We start from the raw sequence: 20,689 nt of genomic DNA on the forward strand, positions 1-20,689 counted from the left end.
AAGGGTGTTAGTGGCATGACGATAGTGCGTGGTAGGGTAAGCCTATACGTGACTTCGTTATTCAAGTGGCATAACGTGAGTGCGTGGTAGGGTAAGCCTAAACATGCCTCTGTTAGTAAAGTGGCATAACGTGAGTGCGTGGGAGGGAAAGCCTCTATGTTCTTCCGTACACAAGTGGCTAAGTGGTTATGGGGCAGTTAAGTGGTAAGGTGAACAGGTTAGACAGTGGACTATGTGTCTTCGGATACGTATATTATGCATGTAATGGTTGTATGGTAAGTTGCTTGATAAACTAGAACTCACCCAGCGTAGCTGACTTTTAGTATGCACGTAGGTAAACAGGTTTAAAGAGCTGATGACGATAGCACATAGCATGGATTGAATGGCTGGCATCTAATAATAAAAGAAATGATGTTTTAACCCAATGTTTTATGTAGTGATTTTAAAGACAAGTTATAATGTTGTAAAGAATGATTGATGTTTCATGTTCCGCGATATGTTTTAATTAACTCTGATTTGTAAGAAATGCTTATATGAGTAAATCCGATGCTAAAGTAGGGCTACCGGGTTCGGGGCCTTACAATTACCGAAACCTCTAGATAGCTGTTCGTGTTCATATTTTGGCCGTCGGATTTGGTTCATATTAAACCCTCAATTAATCATCATGCAAGGTAATCAGTTACACCAATCGTTTTGTCTTGATCCTCTTGTGATTAACCCTATGGTTAATCGGCCAAACGTTACATGGATTGGCCGATTGATGTTTTAGGGTTCTTATGATACTTGGACGTCTTGTTTGTTTGTTTATAATTTGTAGTTCTTATGATTTAACCAGTTGACTGTGTAGCACAGTTGGTTGTGTGTGTTATACTTAAAACCTAGAACGACTGGGGGCGCAGGTTCGATTCCCCTAACCCGTTTTTTTTAGGATTTTGGACTTTTAAATCAATTTAATTCATATAAATCATTAATTAATCAGTTAATTTATTATATAAATATATTAATAAATCAATCTATTTATAGGACTGATATAAACCGACAAGCATTCATTCATAACTATTATATAAATCATATAAGGCATACACTTACCACTTAAGGTAAGTGTATTAACTAATCACATAGAGTATGCACACATCCTCGAAAACATAACAAGGAAAAGGGGGCTAGATCTTCACCTGGGTCCGATTCCTTTCAGATTTAATGGTAACTCCTTTCTTTAACCGGACATGGCTAACTATATAACAATTACATGTATCAATTAACTAGCTCTACCAATATCATATTTCTAGCTTATTGTAACCCCTAGCTATGAGGGTTTGGGGGCATCGCCCCTAGTAGGGTCCAAGGGGCAAAGCCCCTGCCTGGGGTTAAACTGCAGTTTAATTATTTAATAAGCCTTTACCAAAAACCTCATCAGAAAAACTGAAGTTCAATTATTTAATCAAATCGAATGTTCATTTTAAACGTTACCTTTCGTTATTAATTATTTACTTATTCTTATCTTATATATCATGTAAGTCCATATCTATCATTTACGTACGTATACGTCGTTTACCTTTCGTTTATTTGAAAAATCACCTTTTACCCATATAAGTCCCCCAGCGTATAAGTCAGCACGTATAATTTTATTCACATATAAATACCTCCGTATAACTTATACGCCCGTATAAGTTATACGCCGTATAACTTATACGTTGCGTATAACTTATATGCATAAGTGACTTATGCATTAATATACTTGTACGTTGAACCATACTTACACGCCTAACATACATATACGCCTATACATATACGGAATACACATTCCTATGCGCTATATACATATACGCCCATGCCTACTTATACGAACATACATATACGCATATACACTTATATAGACATACACTTATACGGCCGTATACATATGCGCCCCTATGTGCAGTCCAGCTTTTGGTTTTCATGTTTTTAGGGGTTTTCTTCGATTATGGCGCCGTTATCCACGTTAATTACCATGGTTGGCCGGAGTTTGATCGTTTATGACCCATGTAGCTTCGGGTGTCCAGATCTGAGTTAAGGTGGCCCTTCAGCTCGTTTTTGGTAGATTAAACACCCTAAATAAGCTAAATCTAGATTCAAATGGTTCATTTGGCATCCCGAGGCTACGGTGTCGGGTTCTAACATGTTGGATCAGCTGAGATAAATGATTTCTTACCTTCATTGGTCTTGGATCTTTGAATGGAATACGTTAGAAAGTGTTTGGTTTAAGTGTGTGTTTTTTATGGTGTAGGCTTAAGGTGTAAAATTAAAGAGATGGATGGAAAGGTTATGGTTTTAGGGTATTTATACCCTTGACTCATGGAACTTAGACCCATCTTTCTTATCTATGTCCATGACTATTTTAGCCTACCATCTCTATCTATCTATCTATCTATCTATCTATTATTGTTATTGTTATTCTTATTTTTATTGTTATTGTTATTGTTATTGTTGTTATTATTATTATTATTATTACTATTATTCTACTAGCTCAAGTCAATTCTTCCAACGTAATTAATATTTTAATATCAAGCATTGAAATTTTGGGATGTTACAAATCTACCCTCCTTAAAAGAGGTTTCATCCCCAAAACCTAGCTATTACTTAAACTGGTATGGTTAAAACTTGCGCATCTCCTCCTTAACTTCCCAAGTGGCATCCGGTCCCTTTCGGTGTTTCCACATCACTTTAACTAAAGTAACAATTGTATGACGGAGTTGCTTTTCCTTATGGTCCACTATCTCAATAGGCTTCCCGATGAGTTTAACTGCTCATCAACCTCAATATCTATTAATGGCACGTGGGACGTGTCATCAGCTAGACATTTTCTCAAGTGTGAAACATGAAAAGTAGAGTGAATCCCTTCCAACTCTTCAGGCAACTTCAGCTTGTAAGCTACTTCACCAACACGATCTAAGATCTTAAACAGTCCAATGTACCTTGGACTTAACTTCTCTCTCTTTCTGAAGCGAATAATTCCATTCCAAGGTGAGACTTTGAGCATCACATGGTCACCAATACCAAACTCAATCGGTCTTCGCTGTTTATCAGCATACCATTTCTGATGGTCCTGAGCAGCTTTCATTCCTTCCTTGATCTGATCAAACCTTGAAGTGGTTTCTTGCACAATTTCTAGACTTCCAATCTCTTCCTGACCAATCTCTCCCCAACATACAAGAGTTCTACAACGTCTTCCATACAACATCTCGAACGCTGGCATACCTATACTCGAATGGTAGCTGTTGTTATAAAAGAACTCTGCTAGATGTAAATGATCATCCCAACTTCCTCCAAAGTCTAAAACACAAGCACGTAGCATATCCTCAAGGATTAGGAAAGTCCTTTCAGACATCCCATTTGTTTGAGTAGGATACGCCGTACTCATGGAACTTCTTCCAAAATCTTGAAGTAAAAGCGAGTATCTCTATCAGACACGATTGATAATGGCACTCCATGTTTAGCCACAACCTTCTTTATGAATAAATTTGCTAGTGTTTCTAACAAGATGGCCTCTCGTATAGGCAGAAAGTGAGCAGCTTTCGACAAACGGTCCACTATCACCCAAATGATATCATGATGTTTAACTGTATGTGGTAGCTTAGTTATGAAATCCATGGTGATGTGTTCCCATTTCCATTCTGGTATCTCTAATGGCTGCATCTTTCCATACGGTTTCTGATGTTCTGCCTTGACTTGCAAGCAAGTTAAGCACTTACTGACATAATCTACCACATCGTTATTCATACCCGGCCACTAGTAGTCTCTCTTCAGTCTGATGTTCCGCCTATAAAAGTCAACCATTAATTACAAAGCATTCAAATCTTATCTTTAAAACACAACATAAAATATTATATCAAAACATTATGACAAATCTTTCTTCAGATGACAGCCTCCTCAGATCTTGCCATGTGTCTCCCTCAAGACAGCTGCTTCAATCTATTTACCTGCGTGTATAATAAAAGTCAGCTACGCTGAATGAGTTCTAGTTAAGAAGGCAACATACAATACATTCACATACTTACTTATACATATCAAAAGATACATATTACTTAATTAACCTATTTGTCTATCTTTCGTACATAAATAAATATATACCTTCTTTCTTTCATTCTTTCTTTCTTCCATACTTTTATATTTAATCTTACTTTACATACTTATAAGTTTTAAAGAGCACTACGCCCTACTTCCTCGAGTATTATTAGGGCCCGGTTCCCTCTCTGCCTTGGATATTATTAGGGTCTGGTCACTTCTTCCTCGAGTAATATTAGGGCCCTGTTCCTTTCTACCTCAGATATCATTAGGGTCCGGTACCTTCTTCCTCGAGTATTATTAGAGCTCGGTTCCCTTCTTTCCATACAACCATACCATACATTTCTTAATATTTATTTTTATAACTTATATGCATACTCTCAATCTTTCATAGAAAATACATATATCATTCATGCATCATATATAAAACAATCCCATTTTCTAGAGATCACCTTTCCTAGCGATACGTGCAATATATGAAGTTCGTTCACGTGCCGACAAGCATTCATTCAACTCAATAACTATCACATAAATCATATAAGGCATACACTTAACACTTAAGGTAAGTGTATTAACTAATCACATTTAGTACAAGTATAGTAAGGCTAACATGTAATAACAATGGCCAGCTGTGATTAGCTGATCACGTTATCTTCCGTGTCCTACATACTTCCCTTGGTGAGTCTATTTGTGCTAGTTCTACTTCTAAACAGTTAGGCAGTCAAACAGTTCATATAATCATACATACTCCTATCCCTAATAATTAAGCTACCTTCCTTACACATTCTCATATTACACATGAAATTATTCATACACTTTACCTTTGTGATGTGCAAAATGCGGTCTATAAAAATATTAACCTAACCTAGACACTCTAGTTTTAAATTTATAAATCTAGACTATCCTAACGCTAGACCTCTAGACAAGCAAGTGTACCTAACAACTGTAGTAAAGCCTAATGAATTCCGGATGTCGAACCCACAGGACATTAGCGACACCTAAACTAGACTCTGACTAATAACTTAACTAAATTGATTAAATTGATTTTTGTATTTTTTAATTAATAGATATAAACTAAATAATACTTAAACTAAAACTGATACTAAAACTAGACACGAACAACTCAAATAGGGGAAAAACTACCTAGGTAAAGAATCCTACTAGTCAACTCATAAATTCCCAAAACTGTATTTATGATTGGTAACCGATATCTAAAAATATGAAACTTAAGGATTAACTAAAGTATGTGAGATCACCTCCCGGTCTCACCAACAATACCTAAGAACCCTAAATATCATGTAAGCTCAACGGTTTAATAGTTCGGTTCACCTCCCGGTCTCACCTTACCTAACTATCTAAGGTACCCAAAGATTAAATCACCTCCCGGTCTCTCTAATCACAAAACACCCTAAGGTGTAAGGGGAATTCTTATTAAATTCGGTTATAACTCGGATCCGTAAGAATCTAAAGGAATATAGGGTAACTCTCTCGTGCAATCACTACCCAAACCCACAAAAGACCAAAACAAACGACATTTAATTACCTCTCGGTCTCTCAAGTGACAGAATATAAAGTTTCTCTAAACTCTCAATTACCGTTCCTATATAATACGTTAACAAAATACCATAAACTAGTTACAAACACACAGCAAGTAACCTAATACGCATCCATACATGAAACACGTTTACAAAGACACATAAGGAATAGTAAATTGATCATATATTAATACCAAATACGCATAAGAATCATAACCAAATAAAATAAATACTTTACCAAAGCATGAACCAATCAATAAAAATCCAAAACCAAAAATAAAACGAGTCTACAAAGTAATCATCCAAACCCAGGCAGTATAAAAATTTAGCCAATCATAACTAGGAATGAAACAAAGATAATATATTTATTGTGATTCATCGTAAAGAAATAAATATGATTGAGCTACTAGCCTGCTTAAATTAATTGAGCATCCTGCTAGCTTAAATTAATTCACGTGCCTGCCTGCTTCTTTCTTAATTATGTTTTTGCCGTGGACTTTTTTTGACGTGCTAGGCTACTTTTTTAATTCTTGGCCGTGGAATTTTTTGACGTGCCTACGAGCTTCAATCTTCCAATCGTTTCTACGGCAGTAGGGTTAGAGACCCCCTGCTCAGTTGCCGTCCCCCATGATGTCTAGCAAACTCTCGTTTATAATCTCTTTCATCTTCATGTGCACACGTGGGCCTCCATCAGATATATTACTGTAGTGGGCCTTGTAAATTAATATTCAATGATGAACCTTATAATCCAACAATTTGTTAACTACCAAAACAAATAAACATTAGGAATATGGCTTTTATTATATTAAAACTCATCATACATTTCATCATTATAACTAATTAAACATGATTATAATTAGATTCTAAATTTTAGTTTCACGTTTATAGTTATAATAATAAAAAAATAATAACAATAATAGTTTATTTGGATATTTACTCAAGTATTCACTCCTTGACTTCAAGTAACCATAAAAAAAGCAAATATGAACCAATTAGGACTATTTGTTAACAAAAACCTAGCTCAAAAATCCTTAAACGTGTAGGAGATAGTTATAATTTTTATATGTAATTTAGCCCATATAAAATATCCCCACACTTAAATATATTTCGTCCCTGAAAAAGTATTTTGCAATGGAATCATAATTCGAAACAAATCTTTAAAATATATAGGTTATCTTTTAAGCATAGATAAACGCAAAAACCGCGATTGCCGATATTGTTATCCACTTAAACCTAGCCACTAGCCTATCAAGCCCCCAATTGCATTAACCATTTTAAGTTCAAAAATCATGGCTACACCTACTCAACCTCAGACAAAGAGAGCTAGAAAAACTAGAGTCAAAGTAGACTGGTTTGACAAATCACCATAAGAAAACGACTCGTTGATGGTACTAAGTAGAAGCACTCGGTAAAATTTGATGGATGAATGGTCATGTGGAGGCCGTACGAGCATACCCTAAATATTGTTGGACTTTGTCCTATATATTCCCTAAAAAATATTTATTGACTAAAACCTTGAGCCTCAATAGTGTATCCTCAGAGTCACATCCCCTTGGTAACACGTAAACTCTCAGTCCCGTCTAATATGTGCACTTTGGTCTCTTTTTCCATTTTTGAGAATGCTTCTTTGGCATTTTACAATACATAACTTTCTCTTTCTTTTGCTTTTCGGAACAACTTTTGGAATACTTATAACTTTCGTAACATACTTTATTTTCTTTTTTTTTCCTCTTTTTTTGGTGCTCTTAGGCATCTTTTATCCTAAAAATATATAACTATTATCTAAGCTCGTATAAAAGTGGACATGGCGATGGTGTGCTGGTTTGAGTGCATCTAAGTCTTACCATATCAAAGTTTTTAGATTATGGTAATCTTCCCTAAGTATCGAAATTCGGTTTCACCGTTTTTCAAATTATTAGATATATAAATTTTCTAAAGAGCACTATTAAAACTAGTTGGGTCTACCGACACATCCCAAGCTTAGTATGTTATCTTTTATTTAATCTCATATATAATAGTAGTTTTAAAAACCAATCTCAAATTTTTCTATTATTTTCCATTATTTTCAAAAAAATTCGTTAAAATTCGGGACATTTTACAAAAAAGTTTTTTTTTGTATTATTATTTTAGACTTTTTTTTATGTTTTCAAAATTTTGTAATTTTTTTGTTATAAAAACATCAATTTCTCATCCCCACACTTAAATGTCACATTGTCCTCAATGAGACAGGAAAAAGACAAAAAAAATAATAATAAAAAAATAAAAATAAATCAGGATTGAAATATAAGTAAAGTAGAACAGACACCCCTTGTAAATATGACGATATTGCCTCATGAGTCGTGTTCTGTGCCCTCTAATTCGAACGAAAGCGTCATACTCCAATGCTCTCTTCAAAGCTGTCACTTACGAACGAAAGCGGCAATCAATAAGCAAATAGTGTAAGGTCCCATTACCGGTGTCCTACATTGGACGTTGAATTTACTCATAAACACAGTTCTAAATATCATAGTCAACCATTCATTACAAATATTCATTACTTGTCTTTTTAAAACATAAATAAAACATAGTATCAAAACATCATGACAAATCTTCAGATGTCAGCCTCTTCAATCTTGCCATGTTTCCTGCTCAAACCAGTTGTCTCAATCTGTTAACCTGCGTGCACACTAAAAGTCAGCTACGCTGAGTGAGTTCTAGTTAATCATACAACATACAATACATTCATAACTGCGTACTTCCATACTTACTTCATACTTTCATAATTCGTTCATAATATACATACTTGCCCTCATACTTTTTTCTAAACTCTACTTTACATTATTCTATTCTTCCTCGGATATTATTCGGGTCCAATCCCTTTTTCTGCCTCGGATATAGTAAGGCCCCGTTCCCGGTGCCTCACTTTGGACTTTGGATTTACTCATAAACACAGTTCTAAATATCAGAGTTAATTAAAACTTTCGCGGAATAATATAAAAGCCAACCATTCATTACAAATATTCATAACTTGTCTTTTTTAAAACATAATCATAAATGATAATATCAAAACATCATGACAAATCTTCCGATGCCAGCCTTTCAATCTTGCCATGTGTCTAGCTCAAACCAGCTGTCTCAGTCTGTTAATCTGCGTGCATACTAAAAGTCAGCTACGCTGAGTGAGTTCTAGTCAATCAGACGACATATGATACATTCACATACTTACACATGCACCCGAAGGTACATACCTCCATATTTACTTACATAATTACATATACATATACTTTCATTATTTCTTTCGTACTTACATACATACTTTCATTCATACATATACGTTTAAAGAGCATTTCGCCCTATAACCTTCGCCGATATTGTTAGGGTCGGTTCCCTACATTCGCCGATATTATTAGGGTCGGTTCCCTGCATTCGCCGGCATTATTAGGGTCGGTTCTCTCCATTTGCCGTCATTATTAGGGTCGGTTCCCTATATTTAGTACTTTGTACCATACCTATCTTTACATACCTTTCTTAATAATACGTGCAATATCCGAAGATTGTTCACGTACCATCATCATAACATACAAACCTCATTTACATATATATATATATATATATATAGTCATATCTTTGCCTATCATCGGCAACACATGCAATATCCGAAGATCGTTCATGTACTATCATCATAACATACATACCTCATTTACATATCATATATATAGTCATATCTTTGACTATCACCTGGTAGCACATGCTATATCCGAAGATCGTTTATGCACTATCATCATAACATACATACCTAATTTACATATCATATATATATAGTCATATCTTTGACTATCACCTGGCAGCTCATGAAATATCCGAAGATCGTTCATGTACTATCATCATAACATACATACATCTTTCACTTATCATATATACACATCAATCATGCCTCTAACTATCACTTGACGGTACATGCAATATCTGAAGATCATTCATGCATCGTCAAACAATCATCATACATAAATCATACAAGGCATACACTTACCATTTAAGGTAAGTTTATTAACTATCACATCGAGTATGCACACAGCCCCGAAAATATAACAAGGAAGTGGGGATAGAAACTCACCTGAACGCGATTACGTTCACCGGTTATAGTTAATCCTTTCCTGAGCTGAGAACGACTAACTGTATAATCATACATATATTAAATACAGCTCTAGCTCTTCTTATTATCTACTTAATTAGTCTCACGGGTCTAAGTCGGTTTTACTTCATTGGATCATTACCGATTTGTTAATCGTTACTCGTTAACCTTTAAAGGTATCATTCATAAATTATCAAAGTCCAAGGGTTATTGTGTAATTATCTCATTCTTCTAAGTCCAGGGACCATTTCTGCCATTCTTGTAAACTTAGTTCGTTATCCAATTATCTGATTCGTTATTCAGTTCTTTAACGAATTAGAATTCTATAACGAATGGAGTTTTGATTCGTTATAACATAACGAATCACCACTTATGGACCATCTTAACGAATTGAATTTTACAGCGAAGTGGTCTTTCATAGCGAACTGGCAATCATAGCGAATTGCTCAACTTGTTCGTTATTCTTCCTTAACGAACTAGCCTAACGAATAAGGGTTCATCCGTAACGAACCACATAACGAATTGAAGCTCATTTGTTATTCTCCCGTAACGAATTAGGGTTAGGTTTTGTCAGAGAATGTCAGAAACATTCTCTGACATCCTTAAATACCCGCGCCACCGTGCCGGAAAACCGGGTGGTGGCCGGAAAAACGCGGTTTACCCCGTTTTACACCGTTTTTCACCGTTTTTCGCCACGTTCAATCCAGATCTTAGCAAGGGTGATCCCTAAGCTCATCTTAGGCTCGGTTTATACCCGATTCCACCCGGATTTCGTGACTTAAATGGTTTAATGGTGTCGGCTCGTCATTTCATGACCATATCTAACGGGTTTAAGCTCAAACAACATCATACTATCATTACCTTGGATCGGGATCGGTTTTCCTTGGTGATTTCGGCTAGAGAGAGAGAGCAATATGAAAGAGGGCTAAGTGTGTGTTTTGGGCTGTGCACGACTAACCGTTTATGTTTATTACTTTATTGAGTTGTGCACGACTAACTGCATAACAATTAGACGTATCAATTTAACTATCGCTAGCTATATCGTGTTTCTAGTTTAATTATTACCCTCAACGAACGGGGGTCCGAGGGGCAGCAGCCCCTAGCGGGGTCAAAGGGGCAGAGCCCGTGGCTGCCAGGTCAACTTGGAAAATTTTTATCTCCATTAACTATCTTAACACATTTTTCATTAGGATTTTAAGTTATTATTTAATTTGCTAACTTAAAAAGTTCAAGGGCTTCTTTGTAATTAAATCATTCTTTTCAAAGTCTAGGGACTGTTCTGTCATTTTATTAAACTTCCAGTTCGTTACTCAGTTCTTAACGAATTGACTATCATAACGAACTAGTTCTTGTAACGAATCAGACCTTATGACGAATTGGTCCTTTTAACGAATTGAACTTCATAGCGAACTGAACCCTTATAACGAACTAAACCTTTACCGAACTGAACCCTTAACGAACTGGGGGTTCATTCGTCAGTTCTCCCTTAACGAACTACTTAAAGAATTGGGGTTAGTTCGTCATTCATTCCCTAACAAATTAACATAACGAATTTGCTTAATGAATTAGTTTAGTTCGTTATTCTTCCATAGAGAATTGGGTTAACGAACCAAGGGTTAATTCGTTATGTTCCCGTAACAAATTAGGGTTAGGTCAGAGAATGTCAGAAACATTCTCTGACATGTTAACCTCGTACCCGCCGCCTTTCTATCGCCGTCGTCGCCGGAAAACCGCGATTTTGCCGGAAAACGAGATATTACTCGTTTTCCAGCGTTTTTCGTCCCGTTCGATCCATATCTGAGCTAGGGTGACCCCTAAGCTCATCTTTGGTTCGGTTTATACCCGATTACACCCGGATCTTATGACTTTAACGGTTTAAAGGTGTCGGCTCGTCGTTTTGGAACTAAATCTAGCAAGCTTGGATTCATACAACATAATTCTATCATTACCTTGGGTTGGGATCGGTTTTCCTTCTTGGTTCGGCTAGAGAAAAGAGAGAAACTAGAGAGAGAGCTTAAGTGTGTGTTTTGGGGGTGGTGTATGGAATATGTGAAATGAATGTATTAGTTGGTAATGAAGGTTTATATATTATGGATCATGGGCTTAAGCCCATGGTCTTTTTCTTCTTTCCTTCATAACCCAAGTCCATAACCCATATCTATTTAACCCAACACTATCCCGGCTCACAATAACTCATATTTTCATTTTATTAACCGAAATAAAAAACGGGATGTTACAAATGGTCACCCCACACTTGAATCAAACCACGTATCATCATTCATCCAATAACATCCACAGCAACCTGAAAGCAAACTAAGAAACAGCCAGCACAAGAAAACAAGAAAACAAGAAAAACCCAAAAACAAAAATAAAAGTAAAGCAAAAACATTCTACCGGGTTTCCTCCCGGTAGAGTCTTCAGCCAGACCCCCTCCTGAAATCTCAATCAGGAGGCTTTTCTTTTGTCCAACCCCGGTCTAACCCGTTTAGTTCCACCCGTCCAACATTTTTAATCATATAACATATAGTGAAACTCAAAAGTAATTTAAAACATTCAAACGGGTCGGACCACCAATACTTAAACTTACCCAAACCAAACCTAATACATGGAATATAATGAGGAAAATGGTTATTTTTGCATTTCAGTGTTCTCCTATAATTCTTAATGTACCATTTTTGAACCCTCAAAACTTGTTGATCCAATCATTTTCGCTCCCTCTTCTGTGGCTTTGTCGATTTCATTAGCGATCTACTATCTAGTTCCTCCACAGACATCCTAACCTGCATATGATGTGACGACTCAACTACTACCATATTCTGATCATCCTCTTTTGCCACTTCCTCTTCCTTTTCTTCTTCTGGTGACGTTTTGATCTCCATTGTTGGCTTCTCCATGATTAGTGTTTCTAAATAGATAAGATCGCCAAGAGGGTCAAATTCTTCATGTTCTTCAAAAACTGGTAAACCCACTAACTCATCACCGAACTCATCCTCCCAAGATGGTACATGCTCCTCCTCTTCTTCATTTTCCATCTGGTCAAGTGGCTCCACAACAGCATCTTTACTCGAATTTGTGTAAACATGTAGCTCCAACTCCTTCTCTTCTATCGCGCCCTCATTATCATCATTCCAGAAGTCATCATCCGTTTCATTGACGGCTTCCTACTCCTTGTAAGAAAAAATCTCATTTTGACATTTAACACTTATCTCGTCTAACCTAGCTTCGAGTTCCTCTATCTTACAAAGTCTTTCTAATTCTATCAACTTAACAAGTCTGGCTTCCAATTCCTCTATTTTACGGATTCTCTATTTCGATCAACTTATCAAGCCTGGCTTTCATTACCTTAATCTTTTGGAGTCTTTCACGTTCCTCTTGTTTGGCTCTTTCCAACATCATCTCTTTCCAACATCTTCGATATAAAATTCTCCTAAACTGACTCGATCTATTAAACATGTTAACTAGACTCGATAAAATAAAACAAAAACTAAATTATCCTAAAGATGACTAGACACGCTAAATTTAGGACACTGACTCACAAGACACACCAAAACTCAAGACACAAAAGACCTCTAGACAGGCAAGTGTAACTATCATCCGTTTCATTGACGACGTCCTGCTCCTTGTAAGAAAAACTCTCATTTTGACATCTAACACTTATCTCGTCTAACCTAGCTTCGAGTTCCTCTATCTTACGGAGTCTTTTTAATTCTATAAACTTATCAAGTCTGGCTTCGAATTCCTCTATTTTACGGATTCTTTCTCGTTTGATCAACTTATCAAGCCTTAATATCTTCTCGAGTCTTTCTCTGTTCCACAGTCTCCCACCAGAACATAGCTTCATCTTCGAACGACTGGGTAGCCTAACTCACCGCTTGATCAGGATGACACTCGCTAACTCGGATAACCATGTCCATTGCGGTTATCCACTAGAGATTAGCGACTGCATCCCCAAAACCAGTCAGCTTTGGCGGGTCGCAACCTTTGAACGACTTGTAGTTACACCCACCTCGGCGTCTCTTTCTTTCATCAACTTTCACAGACCTAACCTCAGTCGAGTTACCTTTCCTGTCTCATCATCTTCTTACCATTCTCCCATGTCCTCTCAACGGTTCTTGCATGGCTTTCAGCAGACCCACTAGGATTAAGATTCTTCACTACAACAGCTACAGCTTGAGCTATGGTGGCTTGAACAGCAGGGTCCAGTTGATACCCTTCATTGTTGCTTGGTCCTTGCAGAGTTTCACACCTCTCCTCTCTTGTGTTAGTAACTGATTCTATAGAAGGTTCTCGGACAAACGTGGCCTGCCACGACGCCCAGTACGACCTTCTTAACCAACAACCTTTCTTTCTCCAGCCATTCGTATTCTATAAGGAAACACAAATATCTTGACTCAATGAACTATTTAGTACAAGTATAGTAAGACTAACATGTAATAATAATGGCCAGTTGTAATTAGCTGATCACGTTATCTTTCGTGTCCTATATACTTCCCTTTGTGAGTCTATTTGTGCTAGTTCTACTTCTAAATAGTTAGGCAGTCAAACAGTTCATATAATCATACATACTCCGATCCCTAATAATTAAGCTACCTTCCTTACACATTCTCATATTACACATGAAATTATTCATACACTTTACCTTTGTGATGTGAAAAATGCGGTCTATAAAAATATTAACCAAACCTAGATACTCTAGTTTTAAATTTATAAATCTAGACTATCCTAATGTTAGACCTCTAGACAGCCAAGTGTACCTATCAAATGTACTAAAGCCTAATGAAGTCCGGATGTCGAACCCACATGACACTTGCGACACCTAAACTAGACTCTGACTAATAACTTAAATAAATTAATTTAATTGATTTTTGTCTTTTTTAATTAATAAATATAAAATAAATAATACTTAAACTAAAAATGACACTAAAACTAGACACGAACAAAAAGAACTAGAACTCAAATAGGGGAAACAAATACCTAGGTAAAGAATCCTACTAGTCAACTCGTACACTCTCAGAATTGGATTTATGATTGGTAACTAATATCTAAAAATATGAAACTTAAGTTATATGTATGTTAGATTACCTCCCGGTCTCACCAACAATACCTAAGAACCCTAAATATCATGTAAGCTCAACGGTTTAATAGTTCGGTTCACCTTCCGATCTCACCTTACCTAACTATGCTAAGATACCGAATGATTAAATCACCTCCCGGTCTCTCTAATCACAAAACACCCTAAGGCGTAAGGGGCATTCTTATTAAATTCGGTTATAACTCGGATCTGTAAGAATCTAAATGAATCTAGGGTAACTCACTCTCGTGCAATCACTAACCAAACCCACAAAAGACCATAATAGACGACACTTAATTACCTCCCGGTCTCTCAAGTGACAGAATATGAAGTATCTCTAAACTCTCAATTACTGTTCCTATAGAATACGTTAACAATATACCATAAACTAGTTACAAACACAAAGTAAGTAACCTAATACGCAACCATACATGAAAGACGTTTACAAAGACATATAAGGAATAGTAAATTGATCACATATTAATACCAAATACGCATAAACATCATAACCAAATAAACCAAAAACTTTACCAAAGCATGAACCAATCAATAATAAATCCAAAACCAAAAATTAAATGAGTCTACAAAGTAATCATCCAAACCCAGGTAGTATAAAAATTTAGCCAATCATAACTACGAATGAAACAAAGATAATATATTTATTTCGATTCATCGTTAAAGAAATAAATATGATTGAGCTACTAGCCTGCTTAAATTAATTGAGCAGCCTGCTAGTTTAAATTAATTTACTTGATTGCCTGCTTCTTTCTTAATTCTGTTTTTGTCGTGGACTTTTTTTGACATGCTAGGCTGCTTTTTTAATTCTTGGCCGTGGATTTTTTTGACGTGCCTACGAGCTTCAATCTTCCAATACCTTCAACGACAGTAGGGTTAGAGACCCCCTACTCAGTTGCCGTCCCCCATGATGTCTAGCAAACCCTCGTTTATAATCTCTTTCATCTTCATGTGTACACGTGGGCCTCCATCAGATATATTATTGTAGTGGGCCTTGTAAATTAATATTCAAATGATGAACCTTTTAATCCATCAATTTGTTAACTGCCAAAACAAATAAACGTTAGGAATATGGCTTTTATTATATTTAAACTCATCATGCTATTTCATCATTATAACCAATTAAATATAATTGTAATTAGATTCTTAAATTTTGGTTTCACGTTTATATTTATAATAATAAAAAAATATTAACAATAATAGTTTATTTGGATATTTACTCAAGTATTCATTCATTCACTTCAAGTAACCATAAAAAAAACAAATATGAACCAACTAGGAGTATTTGTTAACAAAACCTAGCTCAAAAATCCTTAAAAGTGTAGAAAATAACCCATATCACATTGCTTAGCTTGCTTGAATGACACATGACTTTTGTGAACTGGAATCCTCTTCCTTTTCTAATTTAAGTCCCATACTCTGTTCGAGTCTAAGCACGTAGGGTGCTTAGTTCTCTCGAACTATGCTCTAATTCCAACTTCTAATGCCCCATTCTCGGTGTCCTACATTGGCGTTGGATTTACTCATAAACACAGTTCTAAATATCATAGTTAATTAAATCTTTCGTGGAATAATAACAGTCAACTATTCATTACAAAACAATCAAATCTTGTCTTTAAAACATAACATAAAATATTATATAAAAACATCATGACAAATCTTTCATCAGATGCCAGCCTCCTCAGATCATGCCATGTGTCTCCAAAAAGCCAGCTGTTTCATCTATTTACCTGCGTGCATACTAAAAGTCAGCTACGCTGAGTGGGTTCTAGTAAATCAGGAAACATACAATACATTCACTTACTTACTTATACATATCTGAAGATACATATTACTTACTTAACATGTTTGTCTTTCTTTCGTACATACATAAGTATATACCTTCTTTCTTTCTTACTTTCATTCTTTCTTCTTTTTTTTCATTCATACTTTCATATTTAATCTTTCTTTTCATACTTATACGTTTTAAAGAGCATTATGCCCTACTTCCTCGAGTATTATTAGGGCCCGGTTCTTTTTCTGCCTTTGGTATTATTAGGGTCTGATCCCTTCTTTCTCGAGCATTATTAGGGCATAGTTCATTTCTACCTCGGATATCATTAGGGTCCAGTCCCTTCTTCTTCGAATATTATTAAGGCATGGTTCTTTTCTACCTCGAATCTTATTAGGGTCCGGTCCCTTCTTCCTCGAGTATTATTAGGGCCCGGTTCCCTTCTTTCCATACAACCGTACCATACCTTTCTTTATATTTATTTTTATAACTTTCATTCATACTCTCAATATTTCATATAACATACATATATCATTCATGCATCATATATAAAACAATCCCATCTTCTAATGATCACCTTTCCTGGTGATACGTGCAATATCTGAATATCGTTCACGTACCGACAAGCATTCATTAATAACTCAATAACTATCACATAAATCATATAAGGCATACACTTACCACTGAAGGTAAGTGTATTAACTAATCACATCGAGTATGCACACATCCACGAAAACATAACAAGGAAAGGGGGTAGAAACTCACATGGGTCCGATTCCTTTCAGCGTTAATGGTAACTCCTTTCTTTAACCGGGCGCGGCTAACTATCTAGCAATTACATGTATCAATTAGCTAGCCCTAACCATATCATATTTCTAGGTTATTGTAACCCCTAGCTACGGGGGTTCGGAGGCAGCGCCCTTGGTAGAGGGGTTCTAGGGGCAGCAACCCCTAGTGGGGTCCAAGGGGCAGAGCCCCTGGCTGGGTTTAAGCTGCAGTTTAATTATTTAATAAGCCTTTACCAAAACCCTCATCAGCAAAACTGAAGTTCAATCATTTAATCAAATCGAATATTCATTTTAAACGTTACCTGTCATTATTAATTACTTACTTATTCTTATATTATATATCATGTAAGTCCATAACGATTACGTACGTATACGCCGTTTACCTTTCGTTTATTTAAAAAATCATCTTTTACCCGTATAAGTTCCCCAGCTTATAAGTCACACGTATAAGTTTATTCACATATAAATACCTCTGTATAACTTATACGCCGTATAACTTATACGATGCGCTTAACTTATACGCATAAGTGACGTATGTGTTAATATACTTGTACGTTGAACCATACTTACACGCTGAACATACATATACGCCTATACATATACGGCATACACAAACATATGCGCTATATACATATACGCCCCTGCCTACTTATACGGACATATATATACTCATATACACTTATACAAACATTCACTTATACGGCCGTATACATATGCGCCTGTATATGCAGTCCAGCCTTTGTTTAACGCGTTTTTAGGGTTTTTTCTTCGATTCCAGCGCCGTCAGCCACCGTTAATTACCATGGTTGGCCGGAGTTTGATCGTTTATGACTTTGGGTGTCCAGATCTGAGTTCAGGTGGCCCTTAATCTCGTTTTTGGTTGATTAAACACCCGAAATAAGCTAGATCTAGATTCAAATGGTTCATTTGGCATCCCGGGGCTGCGGTGTCGGGTTCTAACATGTTGGGTCAGCTGAGATAAATGGTTTCAAACAACACAGAAGCGGAAATACCGTTTACTAGAAATGTACATGTCACAACATCAGAGATTTGTTTGGCCTGCTCCTGAGTCAGTGTAACAACTCAGAATTTTCAAAATTTATAAACCAGATCCATTTTGATGTACGGGAAATTTTTCCGCATTTATCGAGTAAATTAACTATTATCATATTATTATGAATTATATATAATATATTTATAACTTACGTATTTTGACAATGATAACCCAAAACTAAGTTATTATCTATTTTTGTTTCCACACCTAAACATGAGGGTCCATTATGTAAATCTGATATATTAAGATATAATAACATCCGTTAACCCACTTACCCTTACCCATTTACCTGATCAATTTCCTTAACCGTTACCCGTTTGTGTTTCTTGGACCTTAATTATAGCGTTTAACATGGAAATCAAATCATTTGATCTATTAATCCTGCCTTATGTGACCTGCCGACATTCGTTAATTTGTTAATCATTCAAGTAGGGATTCGTAATTCTTATTTTAACCTCCATCTATAAACCCGTGTATTGATATACCCTAAAACAACAATAATAATTCGATTAAACTTCAAGAAGATACCTTTATACTATCGCCAACAATAACCCCAAAATCAATTTGCTTATCGAAACCTCTAGATAGTTGTTTGTGTTCATATTTTGGCCGTCGGGTTTGGTTCATATTAAACCCTCAATTAATCATCGTGCATGGTAGTCAGTTACACCAATCGTTTCGCCTTGATCCACTTGCGATTAACCATATGGTTAATCGGCCAAACGTTACATGGATTGGCCGATTGATGTTTTAGGATTCTTATGATACCTAGACGTCTTGTATGTTTTCTTATGATTTCCCCTAGCCCGTTTTTGTAGGATTTTTGATTTTTAAATCAATTTAATTCAAATAAATCATAAATTAATCAATAAATTTATAATATAAATATATTAATAAATCAATCTATTTATAGGACCGATATAAACCAAATATTTTTCCGAACTTTGGTTACGCGCTATATATATGTATATTATATGTAAATATGTATATGTGATAGATTAAAAATTTATAAAGTATCTATTATTTAAAAAAGAATGTTTAAATCTAATATATATATATATATATATATATCTGATATAACCTTGTTGATTAACGTATTAAAAGTATAGTTTAGGTATTTTATAAAAGATCATATTTCATATAAATATAATTGTTTACTAATTATCCTTTATTATTTACAATATTCATTTACAAGAAATCTCATCTAATGGTGAAAATATATAAATAAATTAAAGTTATTCTTAGCTTAAAGTAATTATATAATATAAACCTCTTTATATATTTTTTTCAAAAATTATAAATATTATTTATTCAAGTATTCTACTTATAATGATAATTTTATATAATTAAAATATGCTACTTAATATAAACCTTTGATAAATAAGTGAAAATGAAATTGATAACAAATTAATGTAATATTTAACTTTCGTAAGAGTATACTTGACCATCAACTCCAGAGTTTCTATTGAGTTATAGAATCCATTCGTTATTCAATAGTATCTCTTATATTATTAGGATTTTTCGTCGGTACTTTCCGAAGAGCGTCCTCTAGTTTGCTACCGTTCTTACCACATTCGTTTATCCCTTGCTTAATTGCTAAGGTGAGTAATCACTTCCCTTTTACTTATTTTAAATATTTTGGGGACATATGCGTACTTTATCTATTTACCTATTATTTAATACTCAACTTGCAGCTGTTTGTCTTGTGTGTTTAACGATTTATACCTAACGTTTAATGTGCTTATATGCTTTGCTTGAATACATGTCGAAGATGACCAACATATTCTCGGTCTATTATGATCATACGTTCATCGTGTCAGCCATCGTTCAGTTCATATGACATCATGCTTACCGACATCATTATTTACTTGCTCATTGGTTAAATTTCTTATCTCATTTGACACAGTTTGCATTTTTCTTTATTTATTAAATATTATATTATATCTTACTTAACTGGTGTTTTACTCACTCAATAAGTGTTGTTGACAAAATTTCTATTTTATACGCATATTTAGGTTATCTTAGGAATCTAATGCAAGTTGGTGAAGACTTAGTGAAGAATTAAGTTAGAAAAATAGTTTAATCAAGATCATTAGAAATATAAATTTGTATTGTTGTATTTATGGATTATGTACTTGTTTGTATTTGATATATTTGAAAATTAAATTTAATTAATAGATATTGTCATTTAAATATTGCATGATAGTACCTTGAGAGCTGTGAGAAATCAGCTCACGCCCCGGCATTTCCGTCGTAGGTTGGGGTGTGACGGTCAGCATGTAGGCCCTGGTCCTTGGCCT

Source organism: Bidens hawaiensis, unplaced genomic scaffold (genome assembly GCF_021521415.1).
Source record: "Bidens hawaiensis isolate Kalapana, Puna unplaced genomic scaffold, B.hawaiensis_p1.1 tig00008534_1, whole genome shotgun sequence".
Taxonomy (NCBI): Eukaryota; Viridiplantae; Streptophyta; class Magnoliopsida; order Asterales; family Asteraceae; genus Bidens; species Bidens hawaiensis.